Consider the following 21,717-nt stretch of genomic DNA (forward strand, 5'->3'; position numbering starts at 1 on the left):
ACTGGAGCTCCCCAATCCATAGAAAATCCTGGTGCGATTTCAACAGAGCTTGGGAACTTCATTTTTAGAAGGACCTTGTTCTAGCTCAAGTATAAAATGACCCAAAAGGAACTCATTCCAACACACATTTACAGAATGAACTAGTTCAGTGTACACACAGTTTATAGCTCAATTCATGTTCATTCAAATAATCTTTGCCCAAATTCCACCATTCAGAGCATTACAAGCTGCTATGCTGAAGTATAAAATCTACTTAGGAAGACAAACAAAACATGAACATGGAATACACACGTGGAATATTAATTGTTTAGTTTATTGTTCCCAGCTTTTATAATCTTTAAACATAAAGGCCCAAAGAACCTAAAGAGAGAGAGAAAATGTAAATTAATGAACTACTACAATGGGAGAGAGTGAGGCTCTTTTGGCCCAAATATTTTCTTACAGGTCAACAACTTCTTACATGACCTGAGTTACAACAAATATTGGCTAGAGTGCCAAGTAATTTGTTCGCGGTGTACCAGGTCCTGCATTTTCTAAGGCAATTAACATCCAAATTCCTTTTGAAAAGATAGTGTCCATTTACAGTCCACTAGGTAAAAGCCTTGTCTCCCAAATCTACAAAACATTACACTTTCTAATGCTGCCGCCTCTCGCATCTCTAAAGGCACGATGGGAAAAAGAGATGAGTGAGCCATTAGCTGATACATTCTGCAACAGAATCTGGCTAAAAGTTCCCTGTAAATCCGTTTCAGTAAGACTCTAGGAAAATGCACTCCAAGTTACATATTGATGGTATATATACTCAGTATTATCGAGAAAGCTGACTAAAAATGTATCAGCTATGCATTAGAGAAAATGTAATGTTACTATCTCATTAGTTCACATGTGGTGGCAATGCCCCAAAGTCTTTTTGTTTTGGAAAAAAGTTTTTCAAGAAGCAGACCTTGTCAGAAAACAAAGTATCTCTTTGGATCCTAAAATACCACTCCTATTGTACTATTCAGAAACTGTTCAACAACTTTCCCACAGGGATCTCATCGCTCATCTGATGACTGTAGCACAGCTTACTATTGCAAGACTCTCAGTGCAGACCAGCTTGAAATCTGGATCTCACAACTTTGGGACTTAAGATTAATATTGTCCATTAATATTATGGACAAACTGACAACCCACGTCCGGGAGAGTAGACCAGGTGAGAAAACCATTACTCAATCAACCTAGTGTAGTTTTGTTACATATGCAACATCAATATAACATGGCTATGCATCTCCAAGGGCACATGGCAACTTGCCTTTGTTTAAAAATTCAAATGAATTAAAAGTTTAATGTAATTAAACAGACTTTTGATGCTTCTCATAGGAGGTATGGATTTCTGAATGTTGATTGATGCAATAAGTTTTGTAATCAAAACTGTGCACATATCCAGTCAGATTGTTTTTGCAAGGTCTTCTACAGTCCCTGGAGTATAAAGGCGGATTTGGGCTTCTGCAATCTCTGGCAGAACAGAATATTCTCTACCAATTTAAAGAGGGTTGAAAACAGATTTCACTGTTGTGGCTTCCCACAAAGAAACAATGAACTGTAATTTTGCAGGAGTGAAGAATTCTTTGTTAAGAGATCCCCAGGATATCATCCAAACTATATCTACAATAGTAGTACAGTAGACATTATAGCCGTTTTCCAGGCATCCCCAACCTTCGGCCCTCCAGATGTTTTGGACTACAATTCCCATCATCCCTGACCACTGGTCCTGTTAGCTAGGGATCATGGGAGTTGTAGGCCAAGACATCCGGAGTGCCACAGTTTGGGGATGCCTGTGCTATACAATGCCTTTTTGGGAAATTGCACACCTATTTATTTATTTCTGGTTATTTCAATGTTTTAGCATTATTTTTCTAAATTTCAGATGCTCTCCATGTCATCGATATAACTGTATGTATTAACTAGCTGGTTAAAAAAAAAAAAAGCAAGGGAGAGGTATAGAAGGCAGGGCGGAAATCTACTTTCTATTGGTGGCGTTGCAATAAATTTTGTGCTTATCATAGGATCTCCTGCTAGCTCCTACAAAATGCAAATTTCGAAGGATGCCTGTGTTTCACTTCACATGTTGTTTCATAAAAGTGTGAATTAGGTAGTGTGAATTGGGTAGATTTGCCTTTGAATGAGAGCAGAATCAATTTTCTCCTCCATCCCTACACAAGCATAACGCCCCAGAACAATATTATGCCTGGGACAATTTGGAAGATGCAAAATGGTGGCCAAGTTACCAATAGAGTTGAGGCTTGTAGCAGCAGAAAAATAGTATCTTGGGAAATAAGAGATGCTATGATGCACAATAGGTGGTCCTATTGTAAAAAACAAAACCTATTGGAGGTTTTCTTCTCCCAATGGAGAATATTCAGAGAAATACCCCAACCTCACTACCTGCAAACAGAATAGAGAATTTCAGAAGGCCATTTTCACTCAGTTTATACTGTAGCTTCAGTTATAATGCAATGAAGAGAAATGAGAGCATCTCCTTCCTTTTCCATTCATGCTCATATGCATATCAACTCTTTTAAGGTGTGATTACAAATGTCTAAGGCTGCAAACCTATGCATGCTTACATAGGAATAAATCCCATTCAACTCAACAGGGCATACTTACACATGGGATTTTTGTACCATAAGTCTTGATCTGAAAATCTATAGTAAATAATAACAATAGCAATAGCAATTATTATTGGGCTTACTCCTGAGCAGACACACTTAGGATTGTACAATGTATTGAACTGCAAATCTATAGTATAATAATCATAATCATAATAATATTTGCAAGGTGCTATCCAACAAAGAAATATGAAATCATCCCTATCCTATAGATACAGATATAGCTAGATAAACACACACTGTGCCAATAGTAGAAATAGATAGAAATGTCTTGCTATCAGTTTCAATCAATCTATGAAACATACAGGGCTACATGGGTTTAATGACAATGCATCAAAATGCCTCCTGTCTCTGAGTGGGGAGAATCTACTGCCACCAATCCGATTTCTAAATGTCCCTCTTCTCCAAACAAGTCTCATTATGCTTACACACACACACACACACCGTGTAAAAATGTTTGGATTTTGCAAATGCAGATTTGATGGCTGCAAAATTATATGCATATATGTCCTTTCATCTTCCGGTTATTTCACAGGCGTAAAACCCTGCAACCACTGCTCCGCTCTGGAGTTACTGCATTCTAGAGAGAATAATTTCTCATTAGCACAGCACGAATGATCAGAGATGGAATTATGTATCTTGACAATACATACAGATAACAGCAGCCTTTTGACTGAAGTACATGTCAACACTAAGTCAACGAGCATGTCACCTGAGTGAAAAGAAGAACTAGCGATGCACTAAAGATTATCCCTACCAGCTCAGGAGATCTTTTTTCTGGGTATTGGCTCAAACGCATAATATGGGTCTCGACACATGAGAGGTCCTATCCTGATACTCAGCACATACATTCAAGTACGTGTGTGCCCCACTCCTATTTCTACTCCAGAGTACCCTTTGTGTTATCCAAGAGAGTTGAGCGATCAACACACACACACAACCCCCCATAATTCAGGCACTGCTTTTCACCCCAAAGCGTGCAGGATTAGGCACCATGGTTTTAACAGATTTTCCTAGATGTGATTCTGTAGGGAATAGGAGCAATGCAGGCAGGTGGTTGCACTGGCAGAGGAAAAACTTTTGCTTTAGCATCTGATTTGTTTAGGGAAAGTGATAAGAAAAAGTCCCCTTGGGGGGGCGGCAGAGTCTTATACTGAAGGTGGGTGCCAATTATTATTATTTTTTTCAAATGGAAGAACTGTCTTTACAGGTACTTGCTTGCAAACCTGTCTAAAACAAACGCCTGAAATATTCGTTGGTCAACTTCCATCATCTCTAGCAGACAAAAAACCTTCCACTTCATCCCTTAGCCAACAAAATAGTTCTTCTAATTCCAATATATTATTCAACTAGTAAAACGGGAGATAGACTAAATGTAAAACACACACGTATATCTGATAAATGTACGCTTCATTTGAAACAATATTTGCATTCATTTTGTGATTTTTCAATGAAATCCTAGCCTTCTCTACTCGGAAGTAAACCTCACCTGCTCCCAGGAAAGTGTGTATAGGATTGCAGCCTTAAGAAAGGAATAATTTCTCCTAAAGCCTTTGGAAAGAAGTAACTCAGCCCTTTTGCTTTCTTTAAAGAAAGAAATTAGTTCTTCTGTACTAATAATACTGTTATTATTTTATTATTATTTAATCATCATAATAAAAAAGTGTTTGATGAATTACCTATAAGTGGAATACATCTCATCACATTTTATTTGAGCCTTTGATCAGATTCAGACATTTTCTCAAAACATAGGCCGTTGGTTTGAACCAGGTCATATCTTGATTGTGTTGTTGTTGTTATTGCTGTTGTTGTTATTACCATTTATAAAGAAATTAAAGAGGACTGGAAGGAAACAAAAAAACAGTTTCTATTTAAAGGGCTTACCAGCTCAGGATTACTCTCTTACCCACTTGCCAGCTCTTTGATCGCTCAATGAGGAATTAAAAATTGAAGAAGGGAAAAAAAAAATCTCATAAAAAAAACATTTTTCTATGTATTTTTCCCCCTCCTGCTAATTTATAAAATAGTGGAGCACAGCCAGTAGTCACACTGTCTTGCATAATCCAGCCCTTCTACAAAAGAACCGGAATCTGATCAAGGTAGGTTTAAACAGGCATGGCTTGCTAAAGGATGCAAATCGAGCGCCCCCTTGTGGCTGCGCACAGATCCGTCTGAATAGTCAGATTAATAGCAAGCGCATCGGATTAATGTGGTTTATTCGACAAAAGATGAACAAGAAGCGACACAGGCACCATTCTACAAAAATGAACTGTGATATCCTTTTGATGGCTGTAATTTATTCTGCATAGTCCCTGGACTGAAACGATCAATTAGCAGCCTGAAACACACTGTGAACTAAATTGTCACACTCCCTATTACAGGGTGGTTATCATATATTTATAAGGTGCGTTTTCTGCAATCAGAGCCAACAAGGTGTTGAGTGATCAGTCATAAAAGAAATTCTTCAAAAAGCGGGCAGGGAGGGGAGAGAAACCCTCGCATTGTGTACAGGCAGGCGAAATCTTTGTGACAGTCTGATATTACACCTTCCTTCCGTGGGTGTTAGATTTTTATCTGTGGAAGGCAAAAAGTGAACTCAAAATGGGAGCCCAGCTACTGCCAAACAGATAAGTGTTGCCATATTTATTTCAAAAAGTGAAAACCAAGACCCCCCACACACAAAAAAAACAAAGTTGTTGAGCTTTTTTTTAAGGAAACCATCCAAATTGTGAATTGCTGAACCCCCAAAGTTGTTCAGCATTTTTTAAAAAACAAACCCCAAAATGTGATTTTTCGATTGACACATTTCAGTAATTCCCCCCGGACATCAATCCTGCCCTTAAAATGCCTATAATGCCTGGGAAAATCCGGACGTATGGAAAAGTTGTTGCTTTTGGAAGAGGTTCAGTGGACCCATGCCTTCGGAAAAGCCTCTCTTGAGTGACTTAATACCCATTCTCTTCCTCTCCTGCCCTGGACCCAGCAACTTTGGCATCTATTTAGTCTTTTTTAAAAATGAGGCAAACTTGATTAAGCGGTCAAACACTGGTTCAGATATTATTTTAAGTATTCATTCATCAGAACGGTTAACAAAACGCAGAATTACGCCAACAACAAAAACCATTTTTAAAAAAAGGGAAATAACTGTCAAAAAATAGTCTGTAATAAGGTATGATACTTGCAGCCTGCCTAGGCTATGGCACTGGCTGCCAGTCTCAATCACCTTTGTTGCCATGATGCCCCAACGGAACCAGGCAGGGAGGAGGATGGAAACAAAACTAGAATTAGTTGGATCTCATTGGCTCTGGCGAGGGACACGGGTGGCGCTGTGGGTTAAACCACAGAGCCTAGGACTTGCCAATCAGAACATCGGCGGTTCGAATTCCCGCGACGGGGTGAGCTCCCGTTGCTCGGTCCCTGCTCCTGCCAACCTAGCAGTTCGAAAGCGCGTCAAAGTGCAAGTAGATAAATAGGTACCGCTCTGGCGGGAAGGTAAACGGTGTTTCCGTGCGCTGCTCTGGTTCTCCAGAAGCGGCTTAGTCATGCTGGCCACATGACCCGGAAGCTGTACGCCGGCTCCCTCGGCCAATAAAGCGAGATGAGCGCCACAACCCCAGAGTCGGCCACGACTGGACCTAATGGTCAGGGGTCCCTTTACCTTTACCTTATTGGCTCTGGCAGTGCTAGATTCAGGGTGCTGTGAACACTTCCTCCTCAAAGGCTGCCAAGGGGGTACCTACTAAAAGTTGGGGGTGGCGCCAAATTTTGTCCTCACTCAGGACACCTTACCAAAGTTCACCTCTGGCTCTTGCTCTACCTACTATTGGCCTCCCTTCTGCCCTTCCACTCCCAATGGACACCAGCCACTACTGCATATGCATCATTTGAGATCAACATCACAGCAACTTATCAGGGTAATGAGTCCACCACAGGCCAAGCATCACAGGTAGACCTTCCATGGCTGTTTTTACCCTGGGCATTTACTGTAGAAGAGCCATGCTTTGTTCACTTACTTTTTTATGAGGCATCTGCATGACATCGGGTTCAAAACATGCACCTATGCTTTCTCTGTTCAGCTACCCTCCCGACCCCACAGGTAAGAAAATGTGGGCTTTTTTTAGCACAACGGCACCGTTGCATAATTTCCTCAGGTGTAGCTGATCCATTGTGCAGCTATTCAGCTTTTCTGGCTAGTTATGGCCAATATAGAATTTACTCTATCCTCTGTGGGTCATTCCTCCTCTCTAGGAATCAACTCTATCTCCTTAACCTTTTCCTTTCTAAGTAGCATTGCCATATCAGTTTCTATTCTTCTTCCCTAAATTGCAGTGGAGAGGGAGAGTGAGAGGGAATATTGAACCCTCTCCATCCTAATGAAAATTACACACACACACAATTTGGGTCTGGATAAAGGGCAAGTGTCCAACTGGTTACAGAATATTATTTGGATTCCAGAAGACTGGGAGCAAAGTTGCTATTACACTTCCAACTTAAAGCAGAACAGCAATGGTTGGTCCATATCATCTCAACTCACTCTTCAAAGGAATGTGTTCATTTAGATGAATCAGTGTTCATTTTTCAGACGATGTAACCACAGGTATGGGTGAACTGGTCCTAGAAGAGAACAAGGAGACTAGAGAACAGAAACTTAAAATGGATAAATGTGAAATAATCCTGAGCACACAATTCACATCCTCCGTTCTTGCTAGACTTGCATTGTTCTCATTCAACAAGTGGTGTTGGCAAATGCCCAACTCTACCTTCATCTCTGATCTTGCAGGTAACTTAAGGAACAGCCAACTCCTTTCTGCAAGAAGTAGCATACAGCACAAGAAGGGTCCTTGTGGACCAGACCAGTGGGAATCTAGTCCAGCATCTTCTTTCACAAAGTCACCAACCAGATCTCTCAAGGGTGTCCTCAAGTAAGGCTAGGCAGCAAGAGCTCCCTCCTACTGCTGTTCCCCAGTGACTGCCATTCAACTGAACCCTGCCTCTGAACATGGAACTTCTATTTAGCCATCATGGCTATTAACTATTGACACACCAATCCTCAATGAATTTGTCTAATCCTCTCTTAACACCATCTAAATCAGTGGCTACCACCACATCTTTATATATGAAGGATTTCCTTTTGCCTCTCCTAAATAAACAGGCATTTGAGAAGGGAGAAGCAGGAGACCCTCTTGGATGATCTCAAGTACTAGTATTATATTCCACATTCTCAATGGTATACATAATTTCATCAAACTATTTCCTATCCCCCAGAGCAAGAGACCCTCTTGGAGTGTCATGTTGGGAAACTCTCCATTGTAGATTCAGATATATATGTGTAAATAAACCATATATCATAAAGGCACCACAGTCTCTGCTGTGCCTCATTTCCAAAAAGGATACACGAACCCTGGGTAAGCACCTGGACCCCTGCATCTCAGACCGCTCAGAGATTGGAGTGGTGTGCTACAATATATTGTTGTTGGCATCCATCTGTCTCGAGAGACAATGAAGGCCACCTGGGGGGGAGGGAGGTCAAACCTCTGTGTTAGCAGCACCCAAGTGACAATATGTACTGCATAAAACAATGTGTAACACTTAACTACATTGTGCCACCTTGGCCATCTTGTTGCCCATTGACCTGGAAGAAAAACTAAGCAAAGGAGAAGAGGCAACAAGCTGTCCAGCTACAATGCAGAAGGCTCAGAATTGCTGGGAAGTTATTCTGTGCACTGTTATGCCCCCTGGTGGTGGGAAGACCATAGCACATGGAGGTTAAATAGTAGCAATGTGCTACTTACACTTGTACTACAAGTATGTTGTGATAACCCTTGGAGTGTACAATCATTGTCATCATGTGCTACGTTCGGGGCGGGAGAGAGGAATAATGTGTTTTTTGTTTCAGAGTCTACTGATATTTTCTACACTTTTTTTTTATTGAGGGAGGGAGGGTTAGTAGGTCCATATCATTAGCTATGTCAGAAGATACCTACGGCTTTCTAATGGATGTTTTCAACCACAGTTTGCAGAGGGCCGGCAGAAATGTTATTAAATGTTATTTAACCAGTGTCACGGTTAAAGTGCCAGACTAGGACTTAAGAGACTCACTTAGCAAACTTGGGCCACTCACTGTCTCTCAGCCTAGCCTACCTCTCAGGGCTGTTGTGAAACGTGGGGCAAAGGAGAACTCTGTATGTCACCTTAAGACTTGGATGAAAGGGTGGGCTATAAGTGAGGAATTATAGGAAGGTGCTAACAGCAGGCCTTGAGGGGACCCCAAGGTTTGCAGGTCGAAAAAATATTTAGAGGAAAATCCTGAGAGGAAACCAGGATGGCTCAGTGTCCACAGAATACTGACTAGTGAGGTGCTGAGAGAGACGACCATAAAGAGGGATAGAATGGAGAATTCTGGAAAAGCTGGAATCCTGCACAGGATCACATACCCTCCAACGTTTCTCCAGTGAAAATAGGGACATCCTAAGGAAAATAGGGTCAAATCAGAAAGGGGAATGGCTTCTCTAAATCAGGGACGTCCCTGGACACTTGGAGGGTCTGGGACCACTCCAGACTATAAGGTTTTGCTGCAGGCCTCACTTGTAAACTACTTGCAGCTGCTGTGAGGAACTCTCTGCTGAAGGTATCATGAGATCCTTGACCTTTCAATGTCCCAAGGCAGCTGTGCTACCTGGCCAGGCCATTGCTCTGCAGGACCTCTCGCCACCCTCCTCCATGCCCAGCAGGCTGCGTAGGAAGCTTGGTGAGTTAAGACTGCTGAAGAAAGAGGCCCATGAGATGCTCCTTCTGAGGTTCATGCACCACTTGCAGGAAAGGGCCTAGTGAACCACCACCAGCAAACACATGAAGGCCCCAAATAATATCATTGCAGAGAGTTTCAAAGCCGGCTTTCCTCAGCCTGCTGCCCTCTGCAGCCAAAACGCTCACATCTCTCTCGAGTGAGCTCTCCGACATCTCTGAATGGCTACCAAATTACCTGCACCGTTAAACTCTCTCCTAATAGACTCGTAAAGAGCCACTTTCCTGCGCTACCTTGTCCTCTCTCTCTCTTTCCATCCCTCCACTTCTTCCCAGTTACCCGCCCCCTAACTCATTTCTCTCAACTTTGTAATCAAGAGCCCAATTTTGTCATTTGGAAATACTAATTATCTAATCACGCCATGCTGCTGAAACGCACTTGTCTGCCCAATTAGCTAGGACAATTATTAAAATTCGGAGGCCTAATTATGTCTCAATTTAATGCTGGCAAAGCCTGGGCTGGAGCAGTAATTAAAATCCCTCTCTTTTGCCTCTGCCTTTAGGGCAGTGGCTGATTAGGAACCTGTCAGAGGCGGCGCTCAAGCAAACCAGTGAAGCATGCGGTGCAACATGACCCTACATTGTTAAGTGTGTCAACATATTAACCTGAATTCCCTTCAGCCCACAGACTCACATGGGAGAAGAGGAGGTGGAGGATAGATATGGGGGAGGGGGAGGGGGCGTCTAAACAGTGCATCATTTTATTTAAAAAAATAAGTTCTTTTTAATTAATGCTACGAGGGATCTGATAGGGGTTTCGAGCTACCAAATGCTGCAAGTCAAACGGCAACTTTTCATCTCATTATTATTATTATTATTCCCAAGCAAGGCGGCTTCACTCAGTTCTGCTTTTCCCTCTTTACCACAGGAAAAAAATTAAAATCCACAAGATTTCTTTTTGGAGGAGTCCGGCCTCCACCCCAGCTAATTTTGACTTCCAGTGATGACTAGGGAGTTATGCGTGCTTTTCCCCTCCCCTCCTCTTCCTGTTTCATGAGAGAACACAACTGAACGTTGAATTCTGGAAGAATCAAACAGAACTAAAGGCATAAATAATGTGAAAAGCCCGGGATTTAATACTTGAAAGGAGCTAATAAAAGGTTGAAAATAATTAATATCCTAATATTGGGATGATCTCTCAACATTTTTTAAAATGGTAGCTGAGAAGCTTGGAAGAGCGTGTTAAAGAGTGGGGCAAAAATTGAGATGTCAGACCTCATGGGCCTATGGCCTGCGGGTTCACTTGCTAGCAAATGTCTCTATTTGAATCTTAGCTCACCTATGAATAGCTTGCATCAGACCAGGATTTTATTCCCTAGAAAGGTTACACCATAGTCTCTCCCAGAGCGGAAACTCTGTGTGCCCTACATCTCGACAATGGCCTTGCTCTGAGCCTCTTTCGATGAAGTGCAAATCTGTGTTCTGACTTGTTCTATTGGCTGTCAGCATGTTTTCCTCTTGTCAGCAGCAATTGACTGGTCAGGTTCACCCTTGTACGCCAATTGTAACAGCTCATTGACAGACCAGTGACCCAGCCAGACCTGATAATGGAAAACTATTGATTTTCATGGGGCTCAGCAGATCTGAAACGAACAACCGATGTAATGTCATCAATTGCCTTGGAGTCTGATAGACAAGAGTACCAAAGATCTTCTGCCCGGCCTGACAGTTTGCTGGTGAAAAACACAAACTAGACTTTATCAGCTCGTCCCAGACGTAAACCACGAGCAATCAGCCCCCAGTTAAACAATAAGGGCTGAAGTCACACGCTACTTTTTGCAATAGGATAAGCAATCGAATAGCTGATGTTTTCCCATGTTACGTTTGGCAAGTAGAGACACGATCGCTTACTGCAGCAAGCACAAAGAGGGGTCTTTGGAAGAGCATAAAATAAGAGCGCATGGATCCCAAGGCCTATGCAGTCCGCTATCCTGTTTCCACAGCTGACCATCAGATGCCCCTAGAAAGCCCACAAGGCATGTGCCCAATAGCCCTCCTCTGTTGTTCTTTAGCAAGTTCTGTTCAGGGGCACAATACCTTTGATCCTGAAGGGAATGCATAGCCATCATGACTTGCAAGCCATTCTTATCCTCCATTAATTTGTCTAACCCCTTTTTAAAGTCATCCAAGTTGGCACCCCCCCCCACTACATCTTGCAGGAGCAAATTCCAAACATTAACTCCATATTTCAAAAGGACACCCCAAAAGTTGTTGAGCCTTTCTTAGGAAGACCACAACATTGTTGAGCTTTTTTTAGACAAATGCCAAAAAAGTGATTTTCTTATTGACTTGCCCAACACATGGCAGCCCTAGTCTTCATCAAAGAAGTCCTTCCTTTTGTCTCCACTTTCTTCACACCATGCACTGCTATCACATCACCTCTCCCCCCGCCCAAACTCATCTCCCTTCCCCAAAACTAAAAAGTCCAAAACATTGTAATTTTGCCTCCCAAGCCTCCCAATCATTTCTTGGAAGTTTTATTCCTTTGCAAGTCCTAATCAAGTAATCTGTTGGATGGTTATGACACTCTACACTACCCTAGCTGGAAAAAGAGCCACATCTACTTCCTAAAGTCTGATTCCTATAGTTGCTGACATTTGCTGGTGCAACACCATGGCTCGCCTCATTTTCAGCATGAAGCCAAGCCTTGCTCCGATAGGCTGCTTTGTTCCTGTGAAGAGGTGACTTGTTGCCCCCTGAAATTTCTGCCCCAGTACTCAGAAGAAGAAGAGAAGAGTTTGGATTTGATATCCCACTTTATCACTACCCGAAGGGAGTCTCAAAGCGGCTAACATTCTCCTTTCCCTTCCTCCCCCACAACAAACACTCTGTGAGGTGAGTGAGGCTGAGAGACTTCAGAGAAGTGCGACTAGCCCAAGGTCACCCAGCAGCTGCATGTGGAGGAGCGGGGAATCGAACCCGGTTCACCAGATTACGAGGCTACCACTCTTAACCACTACACCACACTGGCTCATGCTCAGGGCACAAGAAGTTAACTGCTGCCTCAGTAAGCCCCCCATCATATGCAGGTTAGTGAAGACTTTCAGTGTTTGGCATTAAGGATCAACGTGAAACCTATAGCCATACACCTGTGGGATCTATAAAATGAGTGCAAGTTGATAAAGAATGGTTTCTTGGGGGATTAGATGTTTAATGGAAAACAATGCCCGCACACAGCTGCACAATCTTAACTCTTATTTACAAAAGGAGGCAGCAATTCCTTGAGCAGGCAGACTCTCAGTAGTTACTTTTCTCTTACTTGTGGAAAATACCAGTCCTCTCTTGTCTTGGCTCCGAGGATTGGCAAAGGGATCAGATTCTAACAACATTCCACCATGTGGCCGTGGACTGCATAATACTGTCTTAAACTGCTTACTATAGCCTCTGAGCCTTCAATTGCAGGGATTCAAGTTCATCTTTAGTACGCTTGACAGCTGGTGTCCAGCAGAGGATGAGAATCTAGGACAGAATGCTTCTTTGCATAGATTACCCCACAGAAATTAACAAACAGGATAGAACAAACAAAGAGGGTCCGTCCCCCCGCCCCTGAAACAATTGGCAACTCTGGTTTTTGTTTGTTTTTACTCAGGCCTTCTTGAGAAGGAAATTAGCCTAGGAATCCAAAACTACAGAAAGTACAATGACCTTTATCTCATATGCTATCCATCACTAATCAACTGCATGCAAGAAATAAAAAACTTATTCATTGTTGTAAGGAGATTTGTGTCATACCAGTGCATGCTAAGGAATCAGTCAAATTCTAGCAACAAAGTTTAGGACAGTTATCTACTTAAAATTTTAGCATGTGATGTGTTACATATTTCAAGGAAAGATAGAGAGCTGGATTTGTCTGTGTTTATTATTCAGCCTTCACCTACTATCCCAGGGCAGGGTACATCCAAATCAGTAAGGTAAAACACACCAAATAAAACCACAATAACACTGTGAAAGTGTTACACAGTAATCTCAAGACATGTAAGGTAAAGGAGGTAGCACTAATCTTATCCCGTTCCCTCTCCAAAGGCCCAGGTAAAAGAGGTACGCCTTGATCTGCTGACAAAACAATATACAATGTTCATCTCTGACCATGATGACCTTTTCTTGTCCTCCCACCACTCAATTTTTGTTAGGCAGTGGCACCAAGAGCAGTCCCGGCCCTCAGATCTCAACATTTGGGCAGGTTAATGTGACAGAAGGCACTCCTCCAGATATATTTGGGGCACAAGTCATTTAGGGCTTTGTATATCAGAATTAAAGAACCTTTTAATGAGGGTGAAAGAGGAGAGCGCAAAATATGGTTTGAAGCTCAACATCAAAAAATTGAAGATCATGGCCACTGGGCCCATCACCTCCTGGAAAATGGAAGGGGAAGAAATGGAGGCAGTGAGAGATTTTACTTTCTTAGGCTCCATGATCACTGCAGATGGTGACAGCAGCCACAAAACTAAAAGACGCCTGCTTCTTGGGAGAAAAGCAATAACAAACCTAGACAGCATCTTAAAAAACAGAGACATCACCTTGCCAACAAAGGTCCATATAGTTAAAGCTATGGTTTTCCCAGTAGTGATGTATGGAAGTGAGAGCTGGACCATAAAGAAGGCTGATCGCCGAAGAATTGATGCTTTTGAATTATGGTGCTGGAGGAGACTCTTGAGAGTCCCATGGACTGCAAGAAGATCAAACCTCTCCATTCTTAAGGAAATCAGCCCTGGGTGCTCACTGGAAGGACGGATCCTGAAGCTGAGACTCCAATACTTTGGCCACCTCATGAGAAGAGAAGACTCCCTGGGAAAAACCCTGATGTTGGGAAAGATGGCAGGCACAAGGAGAAGGGGACGACAGAGGATGAGATGGTTGGACAGTGTTCTCGAAGCTACCAGCATGAGTTTGACCAAACTGTGGGAGGCAGTGGAAGATAGGAGTGCCCGGCGTGCTCTGGTCCATGGGGTCACGAAGAGTCGGACATGAATAAACGACTAAATAACAACAAATTAGAAAAATCTCATTGAATTGGGCCTGTAAACAAACTGGCTGAGAGTGCAGGTTTTTAAAAGCAGATGTAATAGGCACTCCACCTGTGGCACTAGTTGGTATCCTGCTCGCCAATAGTTGTAGCGTCCAGTCTTCAAGGGCAGTGTAATGAGCAGAGCATTATAATAGCCCAGGTGGGAGATTTCCAGCACTTGAATAGCCATGCTCTCTCTGTCCAAGAAGGCTCATAGCTGGCAAAACCCTAACCCTGGAGACCACCAGGCCTCAAGGGGCCGTGCTGAATCGCAGAGTACCCCCAAACTACACACTGGCTCCTTCACGCAATGTAACCAGCTCCCCATTTCCCAGATCCAAGAACCCCAAACGCACAGCACGTGTCTTGCCTGCATTCAGCTTGTTTGTTGGCCCACATTCAGTCCACTACCACCTCAAGGCAATGGCACAGCATATTTGGAGTGGACAGGGTTTTTAAATATATCGCTTAACTATTACTGATTTTTTTAAAAAAAAGTTGTAACCCACTCTGGGACCTTAGGGTGAAGTGCAGGTAATAAATTCTAATGATAATGAAAATTTACACCTGAAAAACTCTACGGGTAGCTGTAGGTAGGTAGAATAGCTACCCGTAGTTTTTCAGAGGCAAGACTTTATGGGTAGCTGTAGGCTGGGACATGGGTGGCGCTGTGGTCTAAACCACTGAGCCTCTTGGGCTTACCGATCAGGTCGGCAGTTCGAATCCCCGCGACGGGGTGAGCTCCCATTGCTCGGTCCCAAGCTCCTGCCAACCTAGCAGTTCGAAAGCACACCAAATAGTGCAAGTAGATAAATAGGTACCGCTCCGGCGGGAAGGTAAACGGCGTTTCCGTGCACTGCTCTGGTTTCAGTGCTCCATTGCACCAGAAGCGGCTTAGCCATGCTGGCCACATGACCCGGAAAAACTGCAGACAAACGCCAGCTCCCTCGGCTTGTAAAGCGAGATGAGCGCCGCAACCCCAGAGTTGTCTGTGACTGGACTTAACTTTCAGGGGTCCTTTACTACTTCTTTTTTTTAGGTTGGTAGAAAGGTCATGAACATGGGCTACATTTATTTACATGCATGTTCTAGGTCTTGCTCAAAGAAAGGGAGCCAACTCTCCTTGCTACATGACACGACATCACTGAAGGGTGTGTTGACATTGGTCTCACTTGCAGAACGTTTATAATTTGTACCCTGCCCATCATCATCATCATATTCATCATCAATTACCTGTTCTTTCTACAGAGCGCTTCTGCAGGAGCCACAGCGGTGCACAATGGAGATCCAGGAAGGAAGGAAGGTATCCTTGAAGCATGGCAGAACTCTATGCTATGGGTTGCTTTGAGGGAAGAATCCCTGAACATGAGAATGGGCTACCACACACCAAACACAACTTGAAAAAAGAGACAATGCATGCACTTTTGTAAATCAAGAAAGTTTCCCTTCCTCTTGCCTATTTCAGAGGAAGGAAAGATTTTCATCGGGCGGGGAGAACACAAGTTGAGCGTAAACAGAGAATGGGAGAAGAACCTTCCTGCATGAGAGCACAAATGAGGTGCTCTCGCCTTGAAGTGGGTGGGCCAAGCTTTCCTTGGGAGCAATGTCAGGGCAGGTGCATTGGGCATCCATTCCCCACGTCTGCCAGGAGAATACCAAGCCCTTTCCCTTCACAGGGTTTGGTGGGGTCGCCCCACAAATCTATAAGAAATATTGTGTGTAATAGAGTAATTGAGGTAATGCTATTAGAGTTACTAAGGGAATGTCAAGCAGGGAGGGTGCGGGGAAGAGAGTGGAATTCTGGTGGATAGAGAGTAGATTGGAGGAGGCTTGAAAAGGGAGTGTGAATGTTGGGGGGGAGGCAGTTGAGTTGGTTGGGAGCGGTGGGTTCTGGGGGGGGCACTTGATGGGGGACCTGAAGCTGGGCTGGGCAGCTATTCAGTTTAGGATCATTAGGGCAGTCCCATTGCCCTCGTTTGACGGTGGCCAAAAAGGAATAGAGACGCAGAGATGGACTGTGAGTCTCCTGTGGAGGCCAGGGCATGTGGCAATCCCATGCTCAGCGAAGAGGGGCTCTGCCAGCTGCGCGGGAAACAGAATTCCCTCAGTTTAGGGGGGGCGACAGAGCCAGGGCTTGGTTAGCATTGCTAATGCCCAGATGCTTTGCACCACCCCCTCCAAGCACCTGAAAAACAGCTTCACAGACCTGGGCCATGCCTGTTTGTCTTCCAAAGCAACTTAAAAATGGAAAGTGTAATGCTGGTGGTCAACAAGAGGTTTAAAGACTCTCTCAAGGCAAATCTAAAAAAATTAGTATAAACCCCGACAACAGGAAACACTTGGCCTGCAAGCGCTTCAGTTGGAGAACAGCCTTTACACCAAAGGTGTCATGGACTTTGAAGACGCTCAAACTCAGGATGAAAGGGAGAAACGAACTAAGAGGAAGGCATGTTTGGCAAACCCTCACCGTGATCAACTCCTGCACGGAAACCTATGTCCCCACTGTGGAAGGACGTGTGGATCCAGAAATGGCCTCCAGTCACTTATGGACACACTGTTAAGACCGTGTTCATGGAAGACAATCTTACTTGGCTACGAGTGATCGCCAAAGAACATGAGAGATTTGGGGTCTACAGCCAATTTCACGGACTTCATTAAACTCTCTTGGGAAGGTGCCTCGGATATCCATGCCTCCCCTCCCCCCAGTTGGTCCAACACTTCCACTCTTGTGTTCCCCGAAAGCCGGCACCCATCTGGCGGGTGGAGGGGCACCTTGGGGATGGAATAGTGTCATGGGACAGGAATCAGCTTCACCTGCTGAACAGCAGCCTTAAGGGGGAGAAGGGGGAGTGACTTCTCCTGCAGCTTCAAAGACTCCGAGGAGAAGGCGCTGACGAGAACCAGCTGGCTTCAGCCTTCTTAAGCAGAGCTCCCAGCAGCAGGCGGAGAAGGCAGAGAAGGAAAGAAAACAGCTCGTTATTTTGTATTTTTATTATTTATTACAAAATATTATTTGATTGTTGGCATATCGAAAGCAAACAGTTCCTCCAATTTCTTTATTTAGTTTAGTCAAGTGGATAACTTTAAACACTAGGAAAGTGTTTTAATGTGATCAAATTGAAATATACATTAATCCAGGAACACCGTGGCTTAGGTTTAATGTACACTTCATCACTACCCGAGAGAGAGATATCAAAAGGTGTCAAGGAGACTCAGGCCAAGATTCAACCTTCTCCAGCCTCCAGGGCAAAGGCTGTTGCACTAGTGTAAGCACAAAAATAAAAGGTTGCGCAATACAAAATGCTGCATGACAAAAACACTGGTGGAAGCTTCAGGACCACAGCAGCAACCTGTTGCACAACCAGTGACAAGAACCATGGCGGTTTTCTGCACCTCCTACTAGACATTCTACTAGCTGCAACTAGAACACCACTAAGCGACTTTAAATTAGCATGACGTTGAATACCTCCCTTAGGCTCCTATCTGGGTTTTAAAACAACTCGGGCACATAAGGCCATGAATATTGCTTGACCATCTGCTCCATAAATTTCCAGTAAGGCTCCTCACAGCAAACAGTAAATGAACTGCAGTTGGTCAGCTGTTGCTCCCAGTCCTTGAGTAACTTAATACACAACGGCTTATTCAGCCCAAGCTATCAGATTTCATTTCCATGGAACTGAAACAAAGGGAACTTTAATTCCTCCATCACCTCTTCTTACTTATCCAATGTATTTTTAAAATGTCAACAGATGCCTAACAAGAGCTGCAGTTTATTTTGAACGTTGTGTTAACTTTGTAGCAACACATCAGATTTCTAATTATTAATTTTAAGAGGGAAGATCCAAAGCAGTGTTAAAACAAAGCATGTATTGTTGGCGATTGATTGTGATAAAATTGTTGTGTTTGGCATTGCTTACTGGAATATGATCCACTTGAGGTGGTATCCTCATGTCTTGAAAAGTGTGCTCTCCTCTAAACTAATTCCCAAAATGCAGTTTTCAAGTTACAGAAAGTGTTAAACTTACTTCCAGGGCAAAGAAACAAAACTCCCAAGTAGTTTCAAATATGTTCCTTTTGCTCAGAAGGTTCATAACAATGGCTCTCCAATTCTGAGACTGGCCTCTCTTAAGGTTCTAGACCAGAAATGGGGAACCTGCGACCTTCAAGATGATGTTGGAACTCTGAACATGGTCAATGGTCAGGGATGATGGAAGCTGTAGTCCACCTTTTGTGCAGCTATTAGAAGTCTCCCTGGAACCATTACTGATGAAGGGCAGCAAATCAATGAGCCTCCATCAATTAGATCATACTATCAGTGGCTTCTGCTGCCTCGCTGGTCCTATCTGCCTGCCAATTCCCAAGCAGGTAGCTAGAGACCACGAAAAAGACCTGGTCTGCACGTTAACTTAGCAATCACAATTGGTCCTGTAACCTTGCTTACGTGGTTGGTATCACTAGCCATCTTTCAGACCTCACTCTAAAAGTGCAAGGGAAAAGCCAGCTGCTCCTGAGTGTGTTGGAGTCAGGTTGGGGGGGTGGGGTGCATAATATACTTGCATCCTCTGGCTAAGCAGAAACCAGAATCAACAGCAGACAGTGCTATTCTTACCGAGTGTGTGAATTCTCTGGAGAAGTTTCATGGGTGTTTCAAAGACTCCAAAGTGGGGGAACAACTAGATCAGTTTTGAGAAAAAATTCAGCAAATGATGCCCTTCAAGGATTTCAATTCAAGCTGTTAGGACTGCAAGCAACACGGAAATGCAGGCCAAATGCAACAGCATGACGATGCTGGAATTCTGCATACTGTGCATCTCTCAGGAGGAATTTCCTGCGCTAGGGAGACATGCACTAAGAATAGCATCTCTCTTTGGGACAACCTACTGCTGTGAAGCATCGTTTCCGAAGCTGACGCAGGCCAAGAACCATCTTTGTGACAGATGACAACAGAAAAGCAGCAAGAGTGACGTCAACATCCACACAGCCACACTTGGCAAGGCTCACAAAGGTAAAGAGGACTAGGAAAAAAAAGAGGACTGGAGGACAGGGGGAAATAAAACAACACAAAACAAGCATGTCCATTATTTGCATCAAAGGTGAGGATTTAAAATTTTAACCCACCCACTTTGCCTCTGGCCCTCCCATCTGGCCCTCAAAAGGGTAACCTTGTGCATCTCTGACCCACAGGCTGAAAGATGTTCCCCATCTATCAACTTCCAGAACTGAAACCCATGCAAGGCCAAAGACTTAAGTTTTATATTCCTTTAGCTTGCTTGGCCAGCAATTTCCTCGCCAACAGCAAGGAAACCCCATAGGAGAACCCAGAGGTTCCATTTCTCTGTTAGAAGGTGTCTTACTTCAACAGAATGAGAAAACAGTGGTTTTTACTGACAAGCAAGCAATGGTTTTTTGGGTTTTGAAGAACACTCCCAACGCAATATAAAATTGGAGATGCGTCCAGGTTTTTATTATGAGCTGATTATATGCTTATGTTTAGGCAAATTTAGTACACCCCCCTGGGTTACATATCACTCACTGAACTGCGCTTATTAAATCTGGGCCAGATGGCTGATGGTAAAGTAGTTTGTAGGACTGCGTCTCCGTGGAGAATAATTTTACGCTGTACTTGGTGACCAGACTGTTGCTGAATGCAACTTCATCATGGTATTTAAATCACATTAAAGCCCTTTAAAATTTATATGCTGCCTCCCCCTTGTGATTTCTGTCTGACTACATGCTCACTGCTAGTTTCAAGGCAATGGTGTGCTTTTACCAGCTTCCTTATTTTTTGTTCTTGGAAGAACCCGACTATCTATTTACTGATAAATCTCTTAACAGTAGGCAAGACTGAGCGGGATGAGCCAATCACTGAAACGCCCCATCATCGCTGGCCATTGGCTTTGCTGGCAGGTGCTGATGGGAGCTGGAGTCTATCAACATCCGGAGGGCCACAGGTTCCCCACTTGTGGTCTACACTGAGCAGCATCTCTTTGTAGTTTGATAAACGAGTCCTATAGCAACCCAGATACATCAGGGTTTGAACCTGTGACCTCCTTCATTCAATGTATGTGCTCTATAATTGCACTGTGGCTCTTTTCTGTTTGAAACAGATGGATAAATCTACAGGTACGACTTCTCATTCACCCCCGGCAAAAACGAACTCTCAGGGGCTTGAACTCAAGCATAACAGGCAAGGTTGTGTGGTTGCAGCCTTTCAGCAACTCTTTCATCAGGTATCTCCTCTCTCTCTCTCTCTCTCTCTCTCTCTCTCTCACACACACACACGATAAATTGCATCAGAAACTACCTAGTTTGGCATTTCATCAACAACACATGGATCTTCATGTTTGATTTGCTCTCTATGAATGCAAATATTGCAAGAGATGGGTACAGTATTACAAATATTTCCCATGATCCCATTTTGTGTTTGCTATCTGCATTCCCTGATCATGCCAATGATCTCCATCCAAAACTGATGGTTAATTCTGTTATAGTGGGTGCAAATTTAATCATAACTCAGAATCAGAAAGTGGCAAAAACAAAACAAAATGAACTTGCACCTGGAAATGTAGTATAGAGAACATTATGGCGGTTTCTAAAAAATTACAAATCACTGGGGCAAAGTTTGTATTAAAGATTTTGCTACTCTATGGCAAATCATCACCCATAAGTCTGGTGACCCCCTCAAAGCATAAGACACAGAGCTATCTGATCTTCTTTGGGACTATATGTAACTTACCTTATCTTTCTGCTCAATAACCAGGAATCACCCTGAACTGGATCAAACTATCATACTTTATATTACCAGATGTAATGAATTATTTTTTAAAGGATCTATTTTTACCTATGGATATCAACCTATTTTATTTTGGTACTGGTTCTATAGATATAGAGCATTATAGCAAGCTGCTAATGAAATATATGATCTACTCTCTCATGCACAAATGGAGCTGTGCAATATAAAACAGCCTACATCCAGTGCACACACAGACCCTTGCTGACTGTATATATTGTACATTGTCTGAACCTGTGACTCTCCATTGTTGTTAAGACAAAAACCCAGCTGCCTAAGAGAATCTTCATAGTTCTCTGGATTGCACTGAATAAAGTAGCAACACTGGATTTGTAGGGATGGTGTGTGTTTTTTATGCCGAGTAGTACCATAGCAACACTGCATTCAGCACCCTGCAACAGATAGTCAGAACTGTTAGAGGGGACCACAATACAAGTCAGCAACAGTTTTAGAACATGGCAGAGGACCTA

At 43.3% G+C, this 21,717-nt stretch overlaps 1 protein-coding gene across 2 annotated transcripts in view; it reads right to left on the reverse strand.

Annotated features, from left to right (window-relative positions):
• Positions 1-5,771: 5,771 nt before the first annotated feature.
• ZNF644 (zinc finger protein 644) overlaps positions 5,772-21,717 on the reverse strand; it is a 78,036-nt gene continuing 62,090 nt past the window's right edge. The window contains exon 12 of one of the 2 annotated variants that reach the window (XR_013987210.1): positions 5,772-7,262. The gene's annotated coding sequence lies outside the window, so the exon portion shown is untranslated. Of the gene's footprint in view, positions 7,263-14,313; positions 19,454-21,717 lie in introns of those variants that run through there. The other variant, XR_013987211.1, reaches the window with a different exon arrangement.

The sequence above is a fragment of the Podarcis pityusensis genome (genome assembly GCF_964106645.2).
Source record: "Podarcis pityusensis genome assembly, chromosome: 6".
NCBI classification, from domain to species: domain Eukaryota; kingdom Metazoa; phylum Chordata; class Lepidosauria; order Squamata; family Lacertidae; genus Podarcis; species Podarcis pityusensis.